The sequence below is a fragment of the Schistocerca cancellata genome, chromosome 4, assembly GCF_023864275.1.
Source record: "Schistocerca cancellata isolate TAMUIC-IGC-003103 chromosome 4, iqSchCanc2.1, whole genome shotgun sequence".
Taxonomy (NCBI): domain Eukaryota; kingdom Metazoa; phylum Arthropoda; class Insecta; order Orthoptera; family Acrididae; genus Schistocerca; species Schistocerca cancellata.
The window spans coordinates 459,740,782-459,766,115 of NC_064629.1; positions in this window are offsets into that span (position 1 = coordinate 459,740,782).

Below are 25,334 nucleotides of genomic sequence, written 5' to 3' on the forward strand. Positions count from 1 at the left end.
CTACCACATCCTTAAATTCTGCAGAGCAGTGAACATTTGATGATCATTTTGAAATGATAAAAGTCACTTAAATTAAACATAGTTTTTATTTCACATGGGGCAAGTGTATGGACTCTCATCAGTGTCTCTCAGTCCAGCATCACTTACCCTGTTTAGCCACATAAGTTAGCTTCCTTCATTTGGTTTATGTTAAAAATATTTTAATTAGTTAGTTGCTTCCCTTGAAATTGTTCAAGACCTCTTGTGATATCCAGTTTTTAGACACAGTTGCCTATAAAGTAATTAGTTTGTGAAGTGCTACAAATAGCTACCATACACATATGACTCCGCATCTTCAAACTGCTCATAATTCATGATTGTTCACAATTAGCTCCACAAATACATTTGCCATGAATATCAAAATACTATCATGATCCAAATTATTGCTTTCAAAATAGCTGACTATTAATATTTTGTCTGCACTTCTATGCTGCAGCCCATCCACCACCCTTGACTACTAGCCGCCAACTGACTCAGTGCAACCTCTAGAAAGCGTGTGCAGTCTACCTGGGATTTCCCAAATTTCGTCACAAAATTGCAACTTTCAGAACCTTATGGAACATAAATGTTATCAATAGAATCAAATATTCCATTTCTAAGGGTACTGATATTCATACCCAGAAAACACTATAATCAATGGAGTGAAACACTGACAAGTTGAAAAATAACAGCTGTAGCCTGCACCTACATGACATGAAAAATATTGAGAAAAAAATAAAATGTTGTAGGACTTAGCTATTTTGTACAGCCAACTCTTGACAAGTCTGAAGGGAAGAAGATGTGTGGAACTGACCTTGATCAGCCTATACCTCTAATATAACGTTCAGTGTCTCCATCTTCATTGTTTCCTTTGAGGTGCCTTCTTGGTGTTGCCTTTTCCAGTGTCACCAGGTCCAGTGTCTTTGCATTCTCGGAGCACCTCAGCAGCATGTTCTTTCTCGCAGTGTATGGCCTCCAGTGGGTTATCCAGTGTAAGTGCTTCCATCAAACTGAAGCAGACAACAAAATTAATGATTGGCTTGAATAAACATGCCTTTAATGAGTGGAATGTGAACAGTTTGATAACATGTAACTGTGCCAAAAATTTCTGCTACACAGCCAGAAACAAAGTTCTGTTAATGAATACTACCATTTTGAAAATATGCAATGCAAAATATGTTTTTTTTCTGGAAAGATGTGCTAACTGTTTTGTATATGGCAGAGATATCAATAATAACCAGTGACCAGATATCTCTATACTACTAGGGATACTTTCCTATTGTTGGAAATTATGAAATGGGGAAGTCTCAGCAGATAATCTGGGCAAAGCCCCTCTTCTGCTGTGGCCTGTAAATCTCCTGCAGTGGAGCAGCACCAGTCTACCACAAAACTGCTGCTCTCATTATTTCTTCAGAATGATCACTACAGAACATTGGCTGTGGGCTTGGATTTGAGAAGATTGTTTCATTAGGGATTTCTGTGTCCCCACTGACCTTCTTTATATTGTAACTGAGTCCAATAAGTGGTGAATTAGCACTGACAGAGCGCTGACAGTGAAGAAGTTCAGTCTATACACATGAACTGGCACCAATGACCTTGCTGTTTAGTCCCCTCCCCCAAATCAACCAACCTACCAACACATGGACTATACTTCTGTATAATTTATCAAGTAATCCTCTGACTTCTGAACAACAGCAGAAGCAGCAGCTGCTGCAACTGATGCAGAGGCAGCAGCAGGCATAACAAGAAGCACAATATTAATAGCAGGCACAACAAAAACATAAATTCTTGGAATAGGTCATGCTGCATGATCAACAGGCCACAGCTGCTTCTATGGCCTTGTATTCTCCACCCACATCACTGCCCCCAAAAATTCCTGATCCAGATGAAGACATCATCAACAGATGTACATAACCAAAGGTTTTCCTTCTTTCTGCACACTCTAAAGTGTATTGGTCGTTATGAAAGGTTGCTCCATTAGCATACCAGGATGCACTTTCTTTTCTCAATATTTGTTATTTTCTTATGACACAGTATCATAAGCATACACACACACATAGTGCCCTCTAGACTAGCACTTCACCAGTTACAGGAGAAAACAGAATTAAATTTTATGTGCACAATGTAGAAAAGTGTTTTTAAGCATTTCTTTACAGATAATCATTATTGTAATTATTCTGTGCCATAATAATGAGTTATGTATTACTTTCAGTTAAAAAATACATGTATGTGAAATGGTAAACTGCAAAGTAAAGTATTCAAAACACGAATTAAAAACCTATAATAACAATTTAAAACTTAAAACCAAAATAAATAAAAAAACATTATTAGAATAACAATGAAAGTTTAGATATTGTAATTAGGTTTGTTGGAAATGCTCCAAAAGCACACTGTGTACAGCTTACTTTCCAAAACTGGTATTTCAGAAGTCAGTTTTAATACACATGGATGTATGTGGTGCAAAAGTTTCTTTAATTTTTGTTGCAACAAAAGTTTTCATTTTTCAAAATTAATTGTTGGTTGTGGGGGATTTGGCAAAACTTCAAATTATTACAAAAGTTGACTATACAGTTTACAAGAACATTAATTACATTTCAATTCTACATGAAACACCATTTTTATACCTCATGGTTTCAAAGATATTCATTCGAAACTTAATATGTTACAGTGTCTTTCAGAGTGTGTTTTACTACTTAAAAATGAATGCAATCAGCATCATACCACTTTTTTTTCCTGTTGTTTACTGAGTACCCATGCCACTGTGGTTAGCCACTAGGGAACAAGATAAACAAATCATGTGTGTGGTCCTGAGGTATCCTGGAGAACAGGGTGCAGCAGAGACACTCTCTTGTACTCCAGCCTTCAGACAGGGCAGACAGCTTCTGCTGTCTGTCTCTGGCCCTGTTCACCAGGACCAGTCATCATCCACATGACTGTGAACTGCCTCCTCTTTGTCCTAAACTCCGAAACTGGCAGACAACCCCTATGTTCTACCCAGGGTGAGTGCTTCTGTATCTGAAGTACCAAGATTATAGGTCAAGTTTCCTGTATTTCACTCTCTTATTTCACCACCTCCCTTCTAATGTTTACCCATCCTCCTCTGATCCTTGACAATTCTTACTACGTATATAAATTACTTTTGTAGGGAGTATCATGTGTTAGTAAGAAGATGTAGGGATACACTTCACTCGCCACTCTTAGGTGAATGATCTCTCTGTAGACATATTTAGATGCCATTTGTAACATGAAATTTTTGTATCATTAAAAATCTTCAATTGTTAGTGATAACTGTTCCTGCTACATCTCCCTTCATATTTTTACACATAATGCCAAAAGTATAAATGATTCTTTTGGCAATAACCTCCTTAAACATTGTATTACTGGTATTACTTCTGTCAGAGATTTAGCTTCACACAGAATATAATTTTTTTCTTAATTGGAGATTCTCAATGTTCATTAGACACATTAGAAAATTAATGAAAAATACACTGGAGTGAGAGTAGTGTACTTTACATTTGGACATAGCACTGGCTGACCATAACAAACATGTATTTGAATATCTTGGTTCTGTTAAATAGAATTTAAGATGAGTAGATGTGGATGAAGAATGTTGAAAATTGAGTCTATGTAAATTTTTTAGTCATAGTATCTAGATTTTACAGGCATCAGCCTTCCAATAGAAACTTCAACAATAAAACCAGATCATGCATACATGCTATAATTACAAGAATTAACCTTCAAATCATTCACGTATCATAATACACTTGACATCATAACAGACTCTGGCTGCCCAATAGTTTCACAATAGATTTTATTTTGATTTGTAGTAAATTAATTTAAGTTATATGCTGAAGTGTTAGAAATCATAAACTTTCATGTAACTTATATAGAAGGAATTAAAATTATAGAAGACAGCAATAAATATAGTCAACAGTTCTATCCACACCAAGATTTTCATTAGATTTTAAAACAATTTATCATTGTCTTAAGACAGAAAATAATAAAGTCACTATATTTATTATCAGATATCATTCATTAGTGTTATTACACTTCAGCTTGCCTTCCAATTAACTGTAAATGAATCCTGTGGATTCCACATTACCAAGCAAATGATTGCAAAAGATAACAGTGTCAAATTTTTTCAAGAAGTTAGATGAGATGAGAGAAGGAAACAGGAACTTGATCACCTCAAACAAAATGGCATTATAAAACTAATTACATGTAGCTTATGGGCAGTACCAATTGCTGTGGTACAAAAACCTAATGGCACAAAGAGGAATAACGGTGGTTTTAAGGTGACAGCCAATATGCAATCAATAATAGATTCACATCCAGTTCCAAGACTGGAAGAATTAATATCAAAATTAGTTAGCTATGTATACTTTACAAGACTAGTTTTAGAGGAAGCCTACTTATAAATCCCTCCAGATGATGAGACACAGGGATTTTTGGTCTGAATACAATTTTTGGATTTTATCCATAATGCAGATTGTGATTTTGGATTGACATTGCACCAAGATTGTTCCAGTGATACTTAGAACTATTAATCAGGAAAGCACCTAATGCTATGAACTACCGGGATAATGTTATTGTCACACGGAAAACTCCTGAAGAGCAATTGTGTAATTTGGACCGCATATTTAAGATCTTACAAGCAGCTAATTTAAAGTGTTACAACGAAAAGTGCATATTCTTCTCATGAGAAGTCCAGCATACATGAAGCCAACACTGCAACACACTAAAACAATCCAATGGCTCCTAAATATCTCAAGTAATTACACATGGTTCTAGGCCAAATGAACTACTACAGCAAATTCATTCCACGTGCAGCCACCATAAATAAATCATTTCACAAACTGTTGTGGAAAGGAACAAAATGGATCTAGAACAACAAATGCCAGTGTGAAATTGACAAGTTTACTGGATACCAAATGTTTCATCACATACAATCTGACAAAAATGTTAAGTATTGCAACAAATGCTTCCAAATATGGAACTGGCAAAGTCATGTCACACAGTTAACATGGTTTAGAAAGGCCAATTGCATTCACATTGTAAACACTGACAATTTCTCAGAGGAATTATACTCAAACTGAAAGGGAGGCTCTTGCTGTTTATTATCTTTGCTGACAAAATGATCCATGAATACATTTAGGACCAAGTATTTGCTCTGTTTATAGATCAAAAGCTATTGGTGGAAATATTTTGACCAAATAGTAATGTTTCTTACAGAACAACTCAGTGCTTGCAGAACTGGACACTGTTTATCAAACTATAGTTATTAAGTAGTTTACAGGTCCACATCTGAACCTGAAAATGCAGATATGCTGTCATGACTGCCAATAGGGCAGGAAACAATTTTCAATTCTTCTGCTGAAGTGTGTTTTGTTTTTTATTTCATCAGTCAAGCCATTGTTGAAAATTTTCCATTAAATGCTGACTTGACAGTAAAACATGTGCCAAATCCAGTGTTCTGGAGTGACCTTTGGATAACCAGGCAACAAAGGAACCAGACATTAAGTCATTTGGGAACATGAGATATGCTCTCATTGTCTACAAACATGTCATACTGGTATATTCAAAATCAGGAAAGACACAAGTGGTGATTCCAGAAATGCTAAAACTGAAAGTGTTTCAAATACTATATTAATGGCACTAGCTCATTGTATGCACCAAACACATTGCCAGAGAGCATTGTTACTTGGAACACGTCGATAAAGACATGTGCCATAAGTGGTATTTCTGGCATAAGTGGCATAAGTGCCACTTATGCCAGAAATACCAGTCAGCTCCATAGCATATTTTCCATGGCTGCAGACATTGGAAAATTGGTCATGTCTACACATAAACTATGCTGGACTATTTTAAAAAGCTACAGGCTGCTTGTCATAAGTGCATTTTATAAATTTACATTTGTGACACAAATGTCACCTATAACTTTTATGAAAACAATCCACACTTTGTCAAGGATTTGTGTAAATGAAGGGTTACCAAATTCAATAGTTATACATGCCAACTATTGTGACAGTGTTCAAACTTTTCTGTGAAAAAAATGCATAGAACATTTCAAAACTGTTGCATGTCACCTGGAAGAAACTTGGCTTGCTGAAAGGTTTGTAAGAACATTGAAATCTCAAAAAAATGGTTCAAATGGCTCTGAGCACTATGGGACTCAACTGCTGTGGTCATCAGTCCCCTAGAACTTAGAACTACTTAAACCTAACTAACCTAAGGACATCACACACATCCATGCCCAAGGCAGGATTCGAACCTGCAACCGTAGCGGTCGCGCGGTTCCAGACTGTAGCGCCTAGAACTACTTGGCCACTCCGGCCGGCTTGAAATCTCACATGGTAATGCAAGCACATCAGTACAATAAGGCTATACATCATTAATTTTTCTTTCACAATACAGAGCCACTCCCCATTATACAAGTGTGCACCATACAAGTCTACAAGTGTGTAGACACATTCAGAGCACACAGGGACAGGTACAAAGACGCGCACGTTAACACATCCAGAACAGTTAAAGGGTTAATAAAATTTGAATGGTACTGAATTGGATTTTGCAGGCAAACTTCGTACAGTATGAATAATATTTCCTTAATGTGACAATCAACCAAATTATCATATGAGCTATCTTGACAGTTTTTACTTGTATCCTGAATGAAGTAGAGTGTTGGGTTGTAAACAAAGCCGTAGTACAGTTTCACTGGTTCTGATTACACACCATTGATTACGTGGTAGGCCTTGTATTATATCACACAGTTGGCTATTAAGGTTTTTAGACACACAGGGTAATAGCAGTCACCATGTAGACTGACTATCATTGTCTAATACAATCTTTTTTTTTTTTTTTTTTTTTCCAGATGACGAGAAAGTACACTACAGAAAAAACTGCAACAGCAACAAGAAGTTGTGCAACATATACAAAAGTTTGCAGGTATGTTTCTACATCTGAAAGATGATTCTATTCAAATTTTACACAAGTCACATAAGACTGGTGCTAGTTGTGCCACTATGAGAATGCAAATCTGATTTGTTTAAACACATTCTTGATGGTTGTGAGCAATAGTTACCTTTGAGATTCGACATGGTGAACTGATGTTAGACAAGAATGCACTCAAGGCTACAAAAATACCATTATCAACACCTTACTGATTTTGAACATAGTCATGTAATAGGGCTACAAGGATGAGGATGTTCCTCCTGTGATATTGCAGGACTTGACAGGGATGTAGCCACTGTACATGATTGCTGGCAGCGGTGGTCTTGAAAATGTACAGTTGCAAGAAGACTGGGCTCCAGATGGCCATGTAGCACTACTGAGAGGGAAAACTATTGTGTTCAGCATATGACTCTGACACATCATACTGCATCTGCAGCAGCAATCTGACAAGTGGTTGGCACCACAATGACACAACAAACTGTTAAAAATTGGTTACTTCAAGAACAGCTCTGAGCAAGATACCCTGAGTGTGCATTCCACTGACCCCAAACCACCACTATTTGCAACTTCAGTAGTGTCAAGAAGGACCTCATTGGCAGGCAGGGTGGAGGTCTGATGTGTTTTCTGATGAAAGCTGATTCTGTCTTGGTGCCACTGAAGGTAATGTTTTGGTTAGAAGGAGGTCAGCTGAGGACCTGCACCAATCTGTCTGTGTGATAGACATATGAGACCTACTCCTGGAGTTATGGTATAGTGCACATATGACAGCAGTAGCACTCTTGCGATTATCCCATGCATCCTGATTGCAAATCAGTATGTCAGTCTTGTGATGTGACCTATTGCAGTGCCATTCATGAACAGCACTCCAGGGAATGTTTTCCAAGATGGTAACGCTCGCCCACATAGCGCTGTTGTAACAAAACATGCTCTACAGACTGTTGACATGTTGCCTTGCCCTGCTCAATCACTGGATCTGTCTCCAATTGAGCACATATGGGACATCACTGGATGACAACTCCAGCACCATGTATAAACAGCATTAACCATCCCTACAACAGGCATGGAACTCCATATCACAAACCACCATCTGGCACCTGTACAACAATGCAGGCATGTTTGCAACATTCAACTTTCTGATGGTTACATGGGTTAGGAATGTACCAGCATTTTACATTTGCAATGGCTTCTCTCGCACCTACATTAACCTATGAGCTTGCAGTGTAATCTGTTACATATGTCACCTAGACAAATATGTTCACAAAATTTCATTACTCTACATTAATTTTCTTTTGTTTTGAAATTTTTTTCTGTGAGTGTGCATAAGGAAGGCAGAAGAAGCTAAATGGAACACAGAAATTTGAAAATGGCATCAAAAACAGTTGCTGGAGGTTAAAAAGGCTGCTGAAAGTTTTAGAATACCTCACTGCACACTGAAAATCAGATCTTAAGAGTGTAAATAATTCAACAAAAGCTTAGGAAGGAAATACACACACCATGTAAGCGCTACTGGCAGACCAGTTAACATAATGACTGAATTTAGGGTGTTACAAAGAATGGTGTACAATGGCCAAACAGCTTCACACATTTCTGTAGTCAATGCTAAGCACCACTTGAGGTGGTGTGAAGTGCTGTCACTGTGAAGTGGATGACTAGAAACTAGTGATCTGTAGTGGTGAATATTATCTGCCAACAGCGAAGAATGGAGATGATTATTTTCCTGTATGGGGTGTTTCTCATGGTTAGGGTGTATTCCCTTTATTGCACTGAAGAAAATGTTACTGTGAAAGCATATGAAGGCATTTTACAGCATTGCACACTGTGCACAACAGAAGAGCAGTTTGAAGATGATTATTCACATCAAAATGACAATACACCCTGTCATAAAGGCGCATCTGCAAGACAAGGATTTGTGGACAATAAAACTCTTGAACTGGACTGGCCTGCTCTGAGTTCTGACCCAAAGCTGATGGAACACCTACTGGAGGAGTTAGAACGTTGACTTTGCTCCAGATCCCAGCATCCAACATCATTACCTCCTCTGGTTTCGGCTACTGAGGAAGAATGGGCTATTATTCCTCCACAGACATTCAAATGTCTTATTGAAAGTCTTCTCAATAAATGTGATTCATTGCTTTCCATGATGGCTCTAACTACATAATGCTACTGATTATTTACACAAAAAAAACAATAACTCAACATTCATTAGCTATGCTTATGTTCTTTTTCATTCCCTCTAATGTAAATGCTTGTACAAGGAATGGTAGTGAACAGTGATGAATTTTTTGCTGGGTCACTCTGGTGTAAACAAGGTTGAATGTTTAGAGCAGTTAGCTCTGTAAAGCATTGATTATTGCTTGAAGTTTACAGTGGCTGCAGAAAATAGAGTGAAAGACTCAGCTGCAGAAGGGGAAGTTGCATACAAGAACAAGTCATTGGTTGAGAGACATTCATAAACAGTGCTTTTCACAAATTTGAAAGATTTGGAAACAGTTCACAAAGACACAGCATAGTATTTTGCATATCAAATACCACATACTGGATCTTGGGAACAGACAGCAAGGGACTATATTGAATTCTGCACAAGAATTGAAAATATAGGCCAAGTTGAAATGTCAGTATTTGGTCTATAAAGTGTAGTGATCAGGTAGGCTCTATCTTATCATGGAGGCTGTGGGCAACTGCTGATTAGTATTGTGATGTCTTGTGACACACAGTGTCTTGGATTATTACATGTGCTTTAAAGAATGGAAATTTTTTTTACCACAAAGTTGTGGCAAGAGCCACAAGGTCTGTTTATAGGATTCCTGTTGGAAATAATGAGCTTAATACAACATTCATATGTTTCCACTCTGTTTGTCAGCAAAAAATGTCAAAGTTCATCATGAAAATTTTTTATAGCAAAATTTATACCTCTTGCATTTGTTTTTTTCTCTTTCATTCCCTCTGCAATATATTATAATGATGACATAGTTGGGGATTTTTTATTTTTATTATTTTTATGTGTTGTGTGGCCCCACTTATGAAATATGATGGTGAGGCAGATGCAAAAAGAGGGGTGAAATTGAACCTCACGAAAATCACAAGTATGTGGAAATACACTCCTGGAAATTGAAATAAGAACACCGTGAATTCATTGTCCCAGGAAGAGGAAACTTTATTGACACATTCCTGGGGTCAGATACATCACATGATCACACTGACAGAACCACAGGCACATAGACACAGGCAACAGAGTATGCACAATGGCGGCACTAGTACAGTGTATATCCACCTTTCGCAGCAATGCAGGCTGCTATTCTCCCATGGAGACGATCGTAGAGATGCTGGATGTAGTCCTGTGGAATGGTTTGCCATGCCATTTCCACATGGCGCCTCATTTGGACCAGCGTTCGTGCTGGACGTGCAGACCGCGTAAGACGACGCTTCATCCAGTCCCAAACATGCTCAATGGGGGACAGATCCGGAGATCTTGCTGGCCAGGGTAGTTGACTTAAACCTTCTAGAGCACGTTGGGTGGCACGGGATACATGCGGACGTGCATTGTCCTGTTGGAACAGCAAGTTCCCTTGCCGGTCTAGGAATGGTAGAACGATGGGTTCGATGACGGTTTGGATGTACCGTGCACTATTCAGTGTCCCCTCGACGATCACCAGTGGTGTACGGCCGGTGTAGGAGATCGCTCCCCACACCATGATGCCGGGTGTTGGCCCTGTGTGCCTCGGTCGTATGCAGTCCTGATTGTGGCGCTCACCTGCACGGCGCCAAACACGCATACGACCATCATTGGCACCAAGGCAGAAGCGACTCTCATCGCTGAAGACGACACGTCTCCATTCGTCCCTCCATTCACGCCTGTCGCGACACCACTGGAGGCGGGCTGCACGATGTTGGGGCGTGAGCGGAAGACGGCCTAACGGTGTGCGGGACCGTAGCCCAGCTTCATGGAGGCGGTTGCGAATGGTCCTCGCCGATACCCCAGGAACAACAGTGTCCCTAATTTGCTGGGAAGTGGCGGTGCGGTCCCCTACGGCACTGCGTAGGATCCTACGGTCTTGGCGTGCATCCGTGCGTCGCTGCGGTCCGGTCCCAGGTCGACGGGCACGTGCACCCTCTGCCGACCACTGGCGACAACATCGATGTACTGTGGAGACCTCACGCCCCACGTGTTGAGCAATTCGGCGGTACGTCCACCCGGCCTCCCGCATGCCCACTATATGCCCTCACTCAAAGTCCGTCAACTGCACATACGGTTCACGTCCACGCTGTCGTGGCATGCTACCAGTGTTAAAGACTGCGATGGAGCTCCGTATGCCACGGCAAACTGGCTGACACTGACGGCGGCGGTGCACAAATGCTGCACAGCTAGCGCCATTCGACGGCCAACACCGCGGTTCCTGGTGTGTCCGCTGTGCCGTGCGTGTGATCATTGCTTGTACAGCCCTCTCGCAGTGTCCGGAGCAAGTATGGTGGGTCTGACACACCGGTGTCAATGTGTTCTTTTTTCCATTTCCAGGAGTGTATTATATGCACACACACACACACACACACACACACACACACACACACAGATTATATATATATATATATATATATATATATATATATATATATATATATATATATATAAAATCTGTGTGTGTGTGTGTGTGTGTGTGTATATAATACACTCCTGTATAACCCTGTATATATATATATATATACAGGGTTATTACAAATGATTGAAGCTATTTCACAGCTCTACAATTATATATATATACAGGGTTATTACAAATGATTGAAGCTATTTCACAGCTCTACAATTATATATATATATATATATATATATATATATATACACAGGGTTATTACAAATGACTGAAGCGATTTCACTGCTCTACAATAATATATATTCGTCGACGTTCAAGACAGACAATATATAAAACAATTGAAGACGTTGAAATGACAACATCAGCTGCAGACAAGAAAAAGAATACTATAAAGTCAAGACAGACAATATATAAAACAACTGAAGACGTTGAAATGACAACATCAGCTGCAGACAAGAAAAAGAATACCATAAAGTCTGTCTCAGCACACTCTCTATTGGATGGACCAGCAGTCTTCTGTGGATGCAGACTAAACTTCAGCATAGACATCAACGATTCCTTCACACATGGCAACAACAATCGCTTCAATCATTTGTAATAACCCCATTGATGGGGACATGCTGCGCCGAGTGTGGGAGGAACTTGATTAGCGGCTTCATGTCTGCCGAATCACTAAAGGGGCACATATCGAACATTTGTGAATGCCTAAAAAAACTTTTTGAGTTTTTGTATGTGTCTGCAAAGCATTGTGAAAATATCTCAAATAATAAAGTTATTGTAGAGCTGTGAAATCGCTTCAATCATTTGTAATAACCCTGTGTATATATATATATATATACAGGGTTATTACAAATGATTGAAGCGATTTCACAGCTCTACAATAACTTTATTATTTGAGATATTTTCACAATGCTTTGCAGACACATACAAAAACTCAAAAAGTTTTTTTAGGCATTCACAAATGTTCGATATGTGCCCCTTTAGTGATTCGGCAGACATGAAGCCGCTAATCAAGTTCCTCCCACACTCGGCGCAGCATGTCCCCATCAATGAGTTTGAAAGCATCGTTGATGCGAGCCCGCAGTTCTTGCACGTTTCTTGGTAGAGGAGGTTTAAACACTGAATCTTTCACATAACCCCACAGAAAGAAATCGCATGGGGTTAAGTCGGGAGAGCATTGAGGCCATGACATGAATTGCTGATCATTATCTCCACCACGACCGATCCATCGGTTTTCCAATCTCCTGTTTAAGAAATGCCGAACATCATGATGGAAATGCGGTGGAGCACCATCCTGCTGAAAGATGAAGTCAGCGCTGTCGGTCTCCAGTTCTGGCATGAGCCAATTTTCCGCGGGCTACGCGTGAAACTTGCCTGCACGCGTTCAACCGTTTCTTCGATCACTGCAGGCCGACACCTTGATTTCCCCTTACAGAGGCATCCAGAAGCTTTAACCTGCACATACCATGCAGTTAGCAGTTGGTGGATCTTTGTTGAACTTCGTCCTGAAGTGTCATTGCACTGTTATGACTGACTAATGTGAGTGCATTTCAAGCACAACATACGCTTTCTCAGCTCCTGTCGCCATTTTGTCTCACTGCGCTCTCGAGCACTCTAACAGCAGAAACCTGAAGTGCGACTTCAGCCTAACAAAACTTTATGAGTTTTTCTACGTATCTGTAGTGTGTCGTGACCATATGTCAATGAATGGAGCTACAGTGAATTTATGAAATCGCTTCAATCATTTGTAATAGCCCTGTATATATATATATATATATATATATATATATATATATATATATATATATATAATAGAAGGAAACATTCCACGAAGGAAAAATATACTTAAAAACAAAGATGATGTGACTTACCAAATGAAAGTGCTGGCAGGTCGACAGACACACAAACGAACACAAACATACACACAAAATTCAAGCTTTCGCAACAAACTGTTGCCTCATCAGGAAAGAGGGAAGGAGAGGGAAAGACGAAAGGATGTTGGTTTTAAGGGAGAGGGTAAGGAGTCATTCCAGTCCCGGGAGCGGAAAGACTTACCTTAGGGGGAAAAAAGGACGGGTATACACTCGCACACACACACATATCCATCCACACATATACAGACACAAGCAGACATATTTAAAGACAAAGAGTTTGGGCAGAGATGTCATTCGAGGCAGAAGTGCAGAGGCAAAGATGTTGAATGACAGGTGAGGTATGAGTGGCGGCAACTTGAAATTAGCAGAGATTGAGGCCTGGTGGATAACGGGAAGAGAGGATATATTGAAGAGCAAGTTCCCATCTCCGGAGTTCGGATAGGTTGGTGTTAGTAGGAAGTATCCAGATAACCCGGACGGTGTAACACTGCGCCAAGATGTGCTGGTCGTGCACCAAGGCATGTTTAGCCACAGGGTGATCCTCATTACCAACAAACACTGTCTGCCTGTGTCCATTCATGCGAATGGACAGTTTGTTGCTGGTCATTCCCATATAGAATGCATCACAGTGTAGGCAGGTCAGTTGGTAGATCACGTGGGTGCTTTCACACGTGGCTCTGCCTTTGATTGTGTACACCTTCCGGGTTACAGGACTGGAGTAGGTGGTGGTGGGAGGGTGCATGGGACAGGTTTTACACCGGGGGCGGTTACAAGGGTAGGAGCCAGAGGGTAGGGAAGGTGGTTTGGGGATTTCATAGGGATGAACTAAGAGGTTACGAAGGTTAGGTGGACGGCGGGGGCAGGATTTGAGTAAGTCGTATCCCTGCTGGAGAGCCACATTCAGAATCTGATCCAGTCCCGGAAAGTATCCTGTCACAAGTGGGGCACTTTTGTGGTTCTTCTGTGGGAGGTTCTGGGTTTGAGAGGATGAGGAAGTGGCTCTGGTTATTTGCTTCTGTACCAGGTCGGGAGGGTAGTTGCGGGATGCGAAAGCTGTTGTCAGGTTGTTGGTGTAATGCTTCAGGGATTCCGGACTGGAGCAGATTCGTTTGCCACGAAGACCTTCCCTACCCTCTGGCTCCTACCCTTGTAACCGCCCCCGGTGTAAAACCTGTCCCATGCACCCTCCCACCACCACCTACTCCAGTCCTGTAACCCGGAAGGTGTACACAATCAAAGGCAGAGCCACGTGTGAAAGCACCCACGTGATCTACCAACTGACCTGCCTACACTGTGATGCATTCTATGTGGGAATGACCAGCAACAAACTGTCCATTCGCATGAATGGACACAGGCAGACAGTGTTTGTTGGTAATGAGGATCACCCTGTGGCTAAACATGCCTTGGTGCACGACCAGCACATCTTGGCGCAGTGTTACACCGTCCGGGTTATCTGGATACTTCCTACTAACACCAACCTATCCGAACTCCGGAGATGGGAACTTGCTCTTCAATATATCCTCTCTTCCCGTTATCCACCAGGCCTCAATCTCCGCTAATTTCAAGTTGCCGCCACTCATACCTCACCTGTCATTCAACATCTTTGCCTCTGCACTTCTGCCTCGAATGACATCTCTGCCCAAACTCTTTGTCTTTAAATATGTCTGCTTGTGTCTGTATATGTGTGGATGGATATGTGTGTGTGTGCGAGTGTATACCCGTCCTTTTTTCCCCCTAAGGTAAGTCTTTCCGCTCCCGGGACTGGAATGACTCCTCACCCTCTTCCTTAAAACCAACATCCTTTCGTCTTTCCCTCTCCTTCCCTCTTTCCTGATGAGGCAACAGTTTGTTGCGAAAGCTTGAATTTTGTGTGTATGTTTGTGTTCGTTTGTGTGTCTGTCGACCTGCCAGCACTTTCATTTGGTAAGTCACATCATCTTTGTTTTTAAGTATATATATATATATATATATATATATATATATATATATACAAAAGATGAAATCTACATCTACATTTATACTCTGCAAGCCACCCAACAGTGTGTGGTGGAGGGCAATTTACATGCCACTGTCATTACCTCCCTTTCCTGATCCAGTCACGTATGGTTCGTGGGACGAACGACTGCCGGAAAGACTCCGTGCACGCTTGAATCTCTCTAATTTTACATTTGTGATCTCCTCAGGAGGTATAAGTAGGGGGAAGCAATATATTTGATACCTCATCCAGAAACGCACCCTCTCGAAACCTGGACAGCAAGCTACAACGCGATGCAGAGCGCCTCTCTTGCAGAGTCTGCCACTTGAGTTTGCTAAACATCTCCATAACACTATCACGCTTACCAAATAACCCTGTGACGAACTGTGCCACTCTTCTTTGGATTTTCTCTATCTTTTCTGTCAACACAACCTGGTATGGATCCCACACTGATGAGCAATACTCAAGTATAGGTCGAACGAGTGTTTTGTAAGCCATCTTGTTTGTTGATGGACTACATTTTCTAAGGACCCTCCCAATGAAGCTCAACCTGGCACCCGCCTTACTAACAATTAATTTTATATGATCATTCCACTTCAAATCGTTCCGCATGCATACTCCCAGATATTTTACAGAAGTAACAGCTACCAGTGTTTGTTCCGCTATCATATAATCATACAATAAAGGATCCTTCTTTCTATGTATTCGCAATACATTACATTTGTCTATGTTAAGGGTCAGTTGCCACTCCCTGCACCAAGTGCCTATCCGCTGCAGATTTTCCTGCATTTCGCTGCAATTTTCTAATGCTGCAACTTCTCTGTATACTACAGCATCATCTGCAAAAAGCCACATGGAACTTCCGATACTATCTACTAGGTCATTTATATATATTGTGAAAAGCAATGGTCCCATAACACTCCCCTGTGGCACACCAGAGGTTACTTTAATGTCTGTAGATGTCTCTCCATTGAGAACAACATGCTGTGTTCTGTTTCCTAAAAACTCTTCAATCCAGCAATACAGCTGGTCTGATATTCCGCAGGCTCTTACTTTGTTTATCAGGCAACAGTGTGGAACTGTATCAAACACCTTCCAGAAGTCAAGGAAAATGGCATCTACCTGGGAGCCTGTATCTAATATTTTCTGCGTCTCATGAACAAATTAAGCGAGTTGGGTCTCACACGATCGCTGTTTCCAGAATTTTTAGCCCCATCTATGCTGCTAAAGTAGTGGCTCTTTATTTTTAGGAACATAAAAAAGTCACATTGTAATTCAATACTGGTTTTGGTCATAAATTCAGAAGCAAGCAAATGGGAGTAGGTATCATGGTGCCAAAACCATGAATTGTTTTATCATCAATCTGGGCTTTCTTTCAGTGTGCTTCACACAAACCATGCTGACCTTGTAAGAAATACACCTTATTTATTGCTGAACCTTGTGGCAGCAACTCAAGGTACATTATGCCTTTAAAAGTTCCAAAGAGCATGGTGGACCTAACCATAATATTTTACCTTACTTATGATTTTTTGGTCTTGCTCCCCTTGGATCACCGAGCCTTATATTCGTCATATCCTTAAACCCATGTTTCATCACCTGTTGTGACATATTGTACAACAGTTCTGTATTGTTGCTGACCTCCTCTAGCCACTCCTGAGAAAATGGTCACCATTGTTTTTGTTCAATGATCAAGAAGTTTGAGAAAGTTATACGTCACATGTCTCACATCAAGAATATCTAAAAAATGTAATTGTATGAGTGAATTGATATAAAAATATCATCAGTGACTTCTGTGACTGTTACATGGCAATTTTTGATAGTCATTGCTTTTGATTTTCCCACAGTTTCATTAGTTGGTAATGTTTTGGGTTTCCAGGGCCCTTGTCAACTGCAGCATCTTCACAGCCTTCTTTAAAACTAAAACTTTACTGTACTTTATAGCATTCTTACAGCAAAATTTGTTCTCTGACCCATTTTTATACAAAATAATAAATATATAGCTAATACTTTCTGTTTGGATATGTTTACCAAGACAACAATGAAATCTTGTGTGAATAAAACTAATAAAAGACATGAAACCACAAAATTCTCAGTATATTTTTGACATGCCTTATGTTGTACAATTGAATACTGAAGGCATAGAACCAGTTGATAAGTTTTAGAATGATGTTTTGTTAAAGAAATAATTATAAGGAAAAGAGATAAACAGAAGAACTGAAGTAGTTTGGAGGGCTTTTGTTAAGCTGAATAGGGTTTCCAAATCTATACTTCTGATATATCAGAATAAGAATGCTCACAGTTAGTATCTATTTTGAGTTTTCACTGATGAAAATTGCATATAGAGTTTTAATTAAAAAAAACTGCTGGACGACTAAGGGAAGCTCAGCAAACAAAGATTTTGAGTTTAATGAATTTCTCAACTCATTCCTGGCAAATGTCAGGGTAGCTTCTCTTAAAAGATCATGGGTGACATCTTCCCCTTCCCTTGGCCACTATTAAGATTTATAAAATGAATTATATATGTTAACTGATATTTCTTTTTATTATAACTGTTTCATTCATTTTCCACTTTGTCCATCTGAGAATCACAGATTATTTACTTATTTATTTATTATTATTCTTATATAATTAGTATCATTATTAATAATTTCATTCTGGAATTTCATTGTTTTACTCTTTACACATGTGATCTTCTTTTTTTAAAAAAATCTGGGGCATGTTTTGACATGTTTTATAATGATGTGTTAACCCACCAAAATAAAAGTAAAGTTTAAGGGGCGATCAAAAAGTTTCCATTTGAGTGCATTGCTGCAGTGTATATGCAACATAGAATGACCCCAATGCAGGTGTATAAACACCAACATGTAGGCAAGGGATTAGTGTGGCGTTCATGTCTTTCCAACAGGTACGCAATAAGTGAACAAGGGCAACATTATTTCCAAAGGAGTCCAAATGGGATCAACATGCTGTTATTATGTCTGCCAAAGGACAAACACTGGCAGACATCCCTTGGGGAATGAAGCATGTCTATCGAAAATGACCACTGGGGAGTTGTGTGCCAAGTTCTGTGCTGGTCATCATTTGACACAAGACACTGGTTGATCAGGGAGGCCAGCCACATCAATTACAGACAATTAAAGTGGGAGACACTCGGGCACCCACTCTATAGTCCCAGTCACTCCCCACATGATTATCATACACTTGGTCACTTAAAAAAGTCTTGAAGGGTAGGACTCCTACTGGACAAGGATGTGCTGCAGGCAGTTACAGACTTCTTCATGCAGCAGGACATACCAATTATGGAGTGTATAGCCTTTCAATAGAAACGTTTTAAGCACCCCTTATAAAATAAAATGAGATAAAAAATGTAGACAGCTTTCATTTTGCAATCCACTGTAGATTTTTCAGACAAACTATAATTAGTTATGGCATAAGTCACATGCAATTTATACACACAGGTATCCTGCTGGTATCATGCATATCAGATAAGAGTACCAGCAAGCACAGATTACTGTATTAATGTTTCAATACTCTTCCCACATGGGAAGAGCTGTCTGAAGGACATGCATAGAATAGCAGTGACATAGCTTACACTTCAAAGGAATCAATCACCATCGCCGCACTGCTCACTGCTTGTGTGGAGCCTCCTTCATCACTGTCAGTGCAGGCCCTACATTCGCAGCATGGTGCAGCAATGCTGGTGAGCCTTATAGATGTCATCTGTTGATCTACCTCTTCATACTGTGGCTTGGCATGTTCAGTGTCACTGCGTGATCTGCTGCCATGTTGTGGTGCTTCTGTAGTAGTCCTCATATATTCAATAAATCCATCCTTGCCTCCCTCATAATATTTTGCCTCAATTTTTCCCTCGTCTGTAGATTCTAATAACATCTTCCAAATCACAAAAAATCGATTATCTGCCGGCATCAACAGGAACAATACACCAGACTCTGGTTTGTTTTCAGATTCTTGAGAAAACACTTCAGAACTTCCATCTTTTTTGCTGCCTGCTGCTCTTTTTGATGCTTGTGACATTTCTGGATTATGTGCTTTCTTTGAATTTGGATCACAATCTCCACAAGAAATAATGGCATCTTCTCCAGCACAGAAGATATTACATAGTTCCTCAACAGTAATATGTTTTTCTCTAGACACATCTCCAGAAGCCAAGGATGAGCATTTCATACTATTATCACATTTATGTTGTTCAGCCAAGCTGTAAGCATAACAATATCAAGTAAAGTAATCATGGAACATTGTATATTTTTCTATTACTGTCATTAAGAAGGTAATATTAACTACAACTTACATGAGCATTATAATATATTCCAATAGACATAAAGTAATAAGGAAAATTGAAACAGGGTGGTTAAAAAATTCTTGGCTATACTGTATTCTGTACTGTACATAGTAGTTTACACCAATGTTAAATTTAATACATGAGCCAAAGTTCATACCTAATGCTGGGTGTTTAAACTTTTTAACTTGTGAATACTGATGAGAATTTGAATGAGTTTCAGTCACTTTCGCATTTCATGTCATTGTAAAACTATTCAGTGTTGGCTCATGATAATTACAAGTATAACTGTTTAAGGAGTCATGAAATTTCTCTACAGCATGACAGCAAGTATATGCTCTCATAAAACTGGAAGTAAATAAATCATTACACATAAAAAAGAATAGCATTACTGATAATTACAAACTGAGAACAAAAAAGGGATCTTCATTAGTCTCCAATTAATTTGACTTCAAGTTAGAAAGGTGTGAATAATGCAGTCATCAAAGTCTTTGATCAGTCACTGTTTTGATCAGTCACTGACTGACATAAAAGACCTGACAAACAGCAAGCTAAATTTAAAAACAAGTTCCAGAAGCTTATTTCTGAAGTGACTTTCACACCACAGAAGTATATTTAGCTATAACATTGAAGATTATATAGTGTTAATGAATTAGTTACTTTTGCTGTTATAGAAAACAGTTTTACTGTTATATGAAGTCATCTTTCAATAGCATGCACCTATAATTAATTAAAAATTAACTTTTAGCTTCAATATTGACTTTTCTAAATCATCCATGTATTGAACCAACTTACTTTTGCTAGCAAAGGATGCACTGCATAGCCTGTTCACACAATCATTTACTGAGCAACTAGCGCCATTCAGTGACACATATCATTTCTCACACAATTGACAAATTTCATAAATAATCAAGGAAATAAAGTCAGAACACAGTCTTACCTCACATTTTGTTGTGTACCTTCCTGTGTATTTTGTGTGGGTATTCTTCCTGGCCTACTCAATGAAGATTCGTTTCTGGTGTTGGAAACAGTCATATATGGGATCTATGAAACAAATTTAGCATATAAGCAGTGTGATATTATGATTTCGTAGGCGTACAGATCAATAAATTTCTTTCAGTTGTTCTTTGCTGGTAAAGTTATATTGTTCAATGTTTTAAGTAGTTACAACAAACTCCTACCATGCAGCAAAACTGGAGCTTCCACTACAGGAAATAATTTTATGTCAGTCATTCCAAGATATCAGAAACTACCAAATCAGAAAAGGACAATATGAGTTTGTGAAGAGGACCCAAATTTCAGAAATATAGAGCTCTATTTCATCAATTATGTTTGAGTCATGAACAAATATATCAGGAAAGATCTGACAGAATAAAAATAACTTAGGCGCAATGGAGACCACTCACCAAAAAGTAGAAGCATTGGGTCATGGAAAGTCACACACGAAAGAGAAAGAAAACTTGCTTGTTTTCAGTATCAATCCCTTCTTGAGCTACAGTAGAAATACATGCACAACACACACACACACACACACACACACACACACACACACACATATATATATATATATATATATATATATATATATATATATATATATATATATATGCACATGTGCATGCACACACGCCTGTGCTCCTAAACAGTGCTGGCAGGATGCTCATTGACGTGATTGCCATTTGGCAGGTGGAGTGGGAAGGGGGGGGGGGGAAGTGTAGGGTTGTGTCAGGTGGGATGGGTAAAGGGAGAGAGAAGTGACAGGTGGGTAGCTATCGGCTCAGAGGAAGGCAGCTGGTTTACAGGCTAGAGTTGTGGCAGGGAGGGGTGACCGATGTATGGGCTAGGTATGTGATGCAAAATGCTGGAGCCCTTGGCCTGTGACCGGACAGGAGTAGGAAAGTGCTGAGTGGGTGGATTGGGCAGGTCTTGCACTTGAGTCTTCCAGAGGGGTATGAACCCTGACCATTTTGGAGTGGTGGTGGTGGTGGGGATGATCTTGGATAGGATATCCATCATTTCCTGGCATGATGATGGATAATCAAAGACCTAATGATGGACATGGTTCAGTTGTTCCAGTCACTGGTAATGAGTGGAGTGCTCTTTTGTAGCTGACTCCTGGAAGTGGTGGAGGGATTAAGGATTGTGAGGATATGGCACAGGAAATCTGTTTACAGACTAGATTTGAGGGGTACTACCTGTCTGTGAAAGCCCTCATGAGACACTCAGCGGATTGGGAAAAAGAGTTATCATCACTGCCTATATGCCATACATCTATGGTCAGGCTACATTGGAGGCATTTTTTGGTGTGGCAGAGATGACAGCTGTCAAAATGCACATACTGCCAGTTATTAAATGAGTTTTGTAAACACAGGGGTGTGGATGGAGTCATCACAGAGGTGGATGTCAATGTCCATGAAGTGATGCATTGTGCTGAGGAGAACCAGGTAAAGTGGAATGGGAGAGAAGATTTTGAGGTTGTAGAGGAATAAGGATAGTGTGTCTTGGTCTTGAGTTCAGATCATGGCCTTGAGTTCAGATCATGAAGGTATCATCAATGAACCTGAACCAGACAAGGTGTTCTGGGTTTTGAGAGGTTAGGAAGGTTTCTTCCAGGTGGCACATAAAAAGGATGGCATAGGAGGGTGACCATGGCTGCACCTTGGCTTCGTTTGTATCTCTCCCCTTCAAATGAGAAGTAGTTGTGTGTCAGGATACAGTTGGTTAGGTGTCTGAGGAATGAAGTAGTGAGTTTGGAGTCTGAAGGACATTTGGAGAGGCAGGATTTGATAGCAAGGCCATGTGTGTGAGGGATGTTGGTGTACAGGCAGGTGTCCTCAATAATCATGAGTAGTGGTCCAGGAGGTAAAGGGGTGGAGACGTTGGTGAGTCACTAGAGAAAGTAGTTAGTATCTTTGATGTGAGAGGGTAAGTTTCAGGCAATTTGTTGGAAGCGCTGGTAAACAAGAATGGTAATTCTTTCAGTAGGGACACAATAACCAGCTATAATTGGATGGCAAGGATTGTTGAGTTTATGGATGTTGGAGAGCATATGGAAGGTGCACGTGCAGGTTGTCACAGAGGTGAGGAGAGGATCTAGGGTGGACCTAAGGATTTCAGATGGGATTGGAGGTTATGTTGCACTTCTGAGATGGGATAGTTATGATAGAGCTTTTAGATGGAAAAGTCAGACAGTTGGAAGACGCTTTCTGTCAGATAATCACTGTGATTCATCACAAAAGTGATAATGCTCTTGTCAACAGGGAGGATGATTATGTCAGGACCTCTTTTGACATTGTGCATGGCTGTATTTTCTTCTACTGCAAGGTTGATGTTCTTGGGTAGGGACTTGGGGAAGAATGGTGTGGCCAAGTTGTAGATATGGAGTTCCTGGAAGAAATCAGGGGATGGTTAAATGGGAGGGGATGAAGTCATAGTTGGATGGCAACATTGACTGGTAGAGACAACATTCAATGTTAGAATAGTTTGGCTTTGGTTGGAGAGATAGGTGGCAAGGAAGTGTTTCCACTGTAGGCATTGTGAGAAGGGCACTATATCTTTGACATGATTAAAATAGGGTGTGGGGGTGAAGGTGAGGCCTTTGGATGCTGACACTTCTGTGGGATTGACGCTGTTGGTGGAAAGGTTAACAACAGCATTTTGGGTTTGTCTGAGTTCTGGATCTGGTGAAATGCTGGGTCAGAGTTTTGGAGGATGTGACAAATTGAAAAGGTCAGCTAGGCAATGTGTGGGTGCTATGAGGGATTGACTATATGCAGTTAAATGGAATTTTTAAAAAGCAACTTCTCTATGGAAATACTTAAGAATAGTCAATATAATTTGTTTGTCCAAAAATTATTCTGGTCACAATGTGGTTTAAAAAATGTTATGAGTGATTTTTTCCCCAACTTTGATCTCTTATAGCACTAAAGCAGTGAATGATACAGCCTTGAGATTTTAAGAGTGTGAGAAGCACAAACCTGTTGCAAATGAAAATACAAATGCTCCATTCACATTGTGACAAAGCAAGTTGGAACTATGTTTGCCAACCTCAGGCAATCAAACTGGGACATTGATGGCTCCCACAGGAAAAGCAACCAAGGGTACTAGTAGAAAAGAAAGCATGGCTGTCCACAATAGTATTTTTGGAACATGTAAGCTTCCTTCAACAAGCACAGCAAAAATTGATCTTTTGATAGATAGACAGAGATGAGAAATAGACACCAAATCAAGTAATGGAGGTATTTACAAAATCAGCAGCACTTTGAAACCAGGTGCTAATTTCAAAACGGTGACTGCAGTAAGCCATGAAAAATTATAGGAACTGAGCACAAACGATTTCTCAATTTTCCTCACTGGAACAGATGACATAGTAATGAACAATAAAAAGGAACTTGTGATTTCTCTTAAGCGAAGATTGCATGAGTTCAGAAAAGCAAATTTGATTGCTTTTTCAGTGGCGCTTCACCATGACCTACCAAACCTGACCTGTGTAAATGAAGAAGTATGAAAAGCAAACAAAGATGATCAAAATATCTGCAGTCAATTTAAAAATAAATCATTCATATATGTAAGTCAACTTGGAAGAGGATTCCACACTAATCACAGCCTCTATCTCAACAGAGTGGGAAAGAAACTCATTACTCGCAAGATTTTAGAAATGGGAGGTAAGAAATTATGGTTGAAGCCCAACACTTTGGAAACCATATCTCTGAACAAGAAATGTGTTGTGTCTAATTCTATAAATGAGAAATGTGGGGTTGCAGACGTGATATCTCTCAAGGTAAGGAGTGGACCATTTGTCTCTATGCCAGATGAGAGAGAAAACTATACAATGGAAGCAGCCAATGATTCTGTACAAGCAAAGGAAATCTCCAGAAATGATGGAGTGCAAGAAGCCCACAACAGCAACACTAATGAGGCACCATGTGGATGGATATCCCAGGTGTAGAAAGCATTTGGAAGTCAACAATACAAAAGAAGACTCCAAGCACCTGACAGGTGATTTTTTATGGATAGAATCACTCCACACATAGCTGAGGTAAGTGATGTAATAAAAATGCGCTTAAGAACTTTAGATGTTAATTTAAAATTCAGTAGACAAATAAACTGTGGTGACAAGTATCTCTCCATATACCACAAGAATGTCCAGTCAGTCACAAACAAGGTTTTGGAAATTGGGTTTTGCTAAACACTCAGTGTCATTTTATCAAGTGTTCTATGTTTCCTACAACACTGGTTACAGACAAATCAGGTCACTTCATTTTCAATACGAGGCTACAAATTTGCAAACTACTTCTGTAGAAGAAATCTCAAAAATGGAGATATTGCTGTTTTAATTAAAACTGGGTTGAAGTTCAAAACTATGGACAGTTTTCTGCACCTCAATACAGAAAGAAACTTTGAAGCAACAGTTGTAGACATCAATGGTGCAAATATAATTGTCATGTGTATCTATCACTTTCCCAATGAGAACTTTAAGGCATTTATAAATATACTTGAAGCATTACTAGATAGGATACATGTAGGCAAAAAATCAATAGTACTGTGTGGAGACTTGAACATTGACTTCCTTGCACCAAGCAGAAGAAAAGAACTGTTCCTCAGTATAACAGATACTTTCAATTTGAAACAAATAA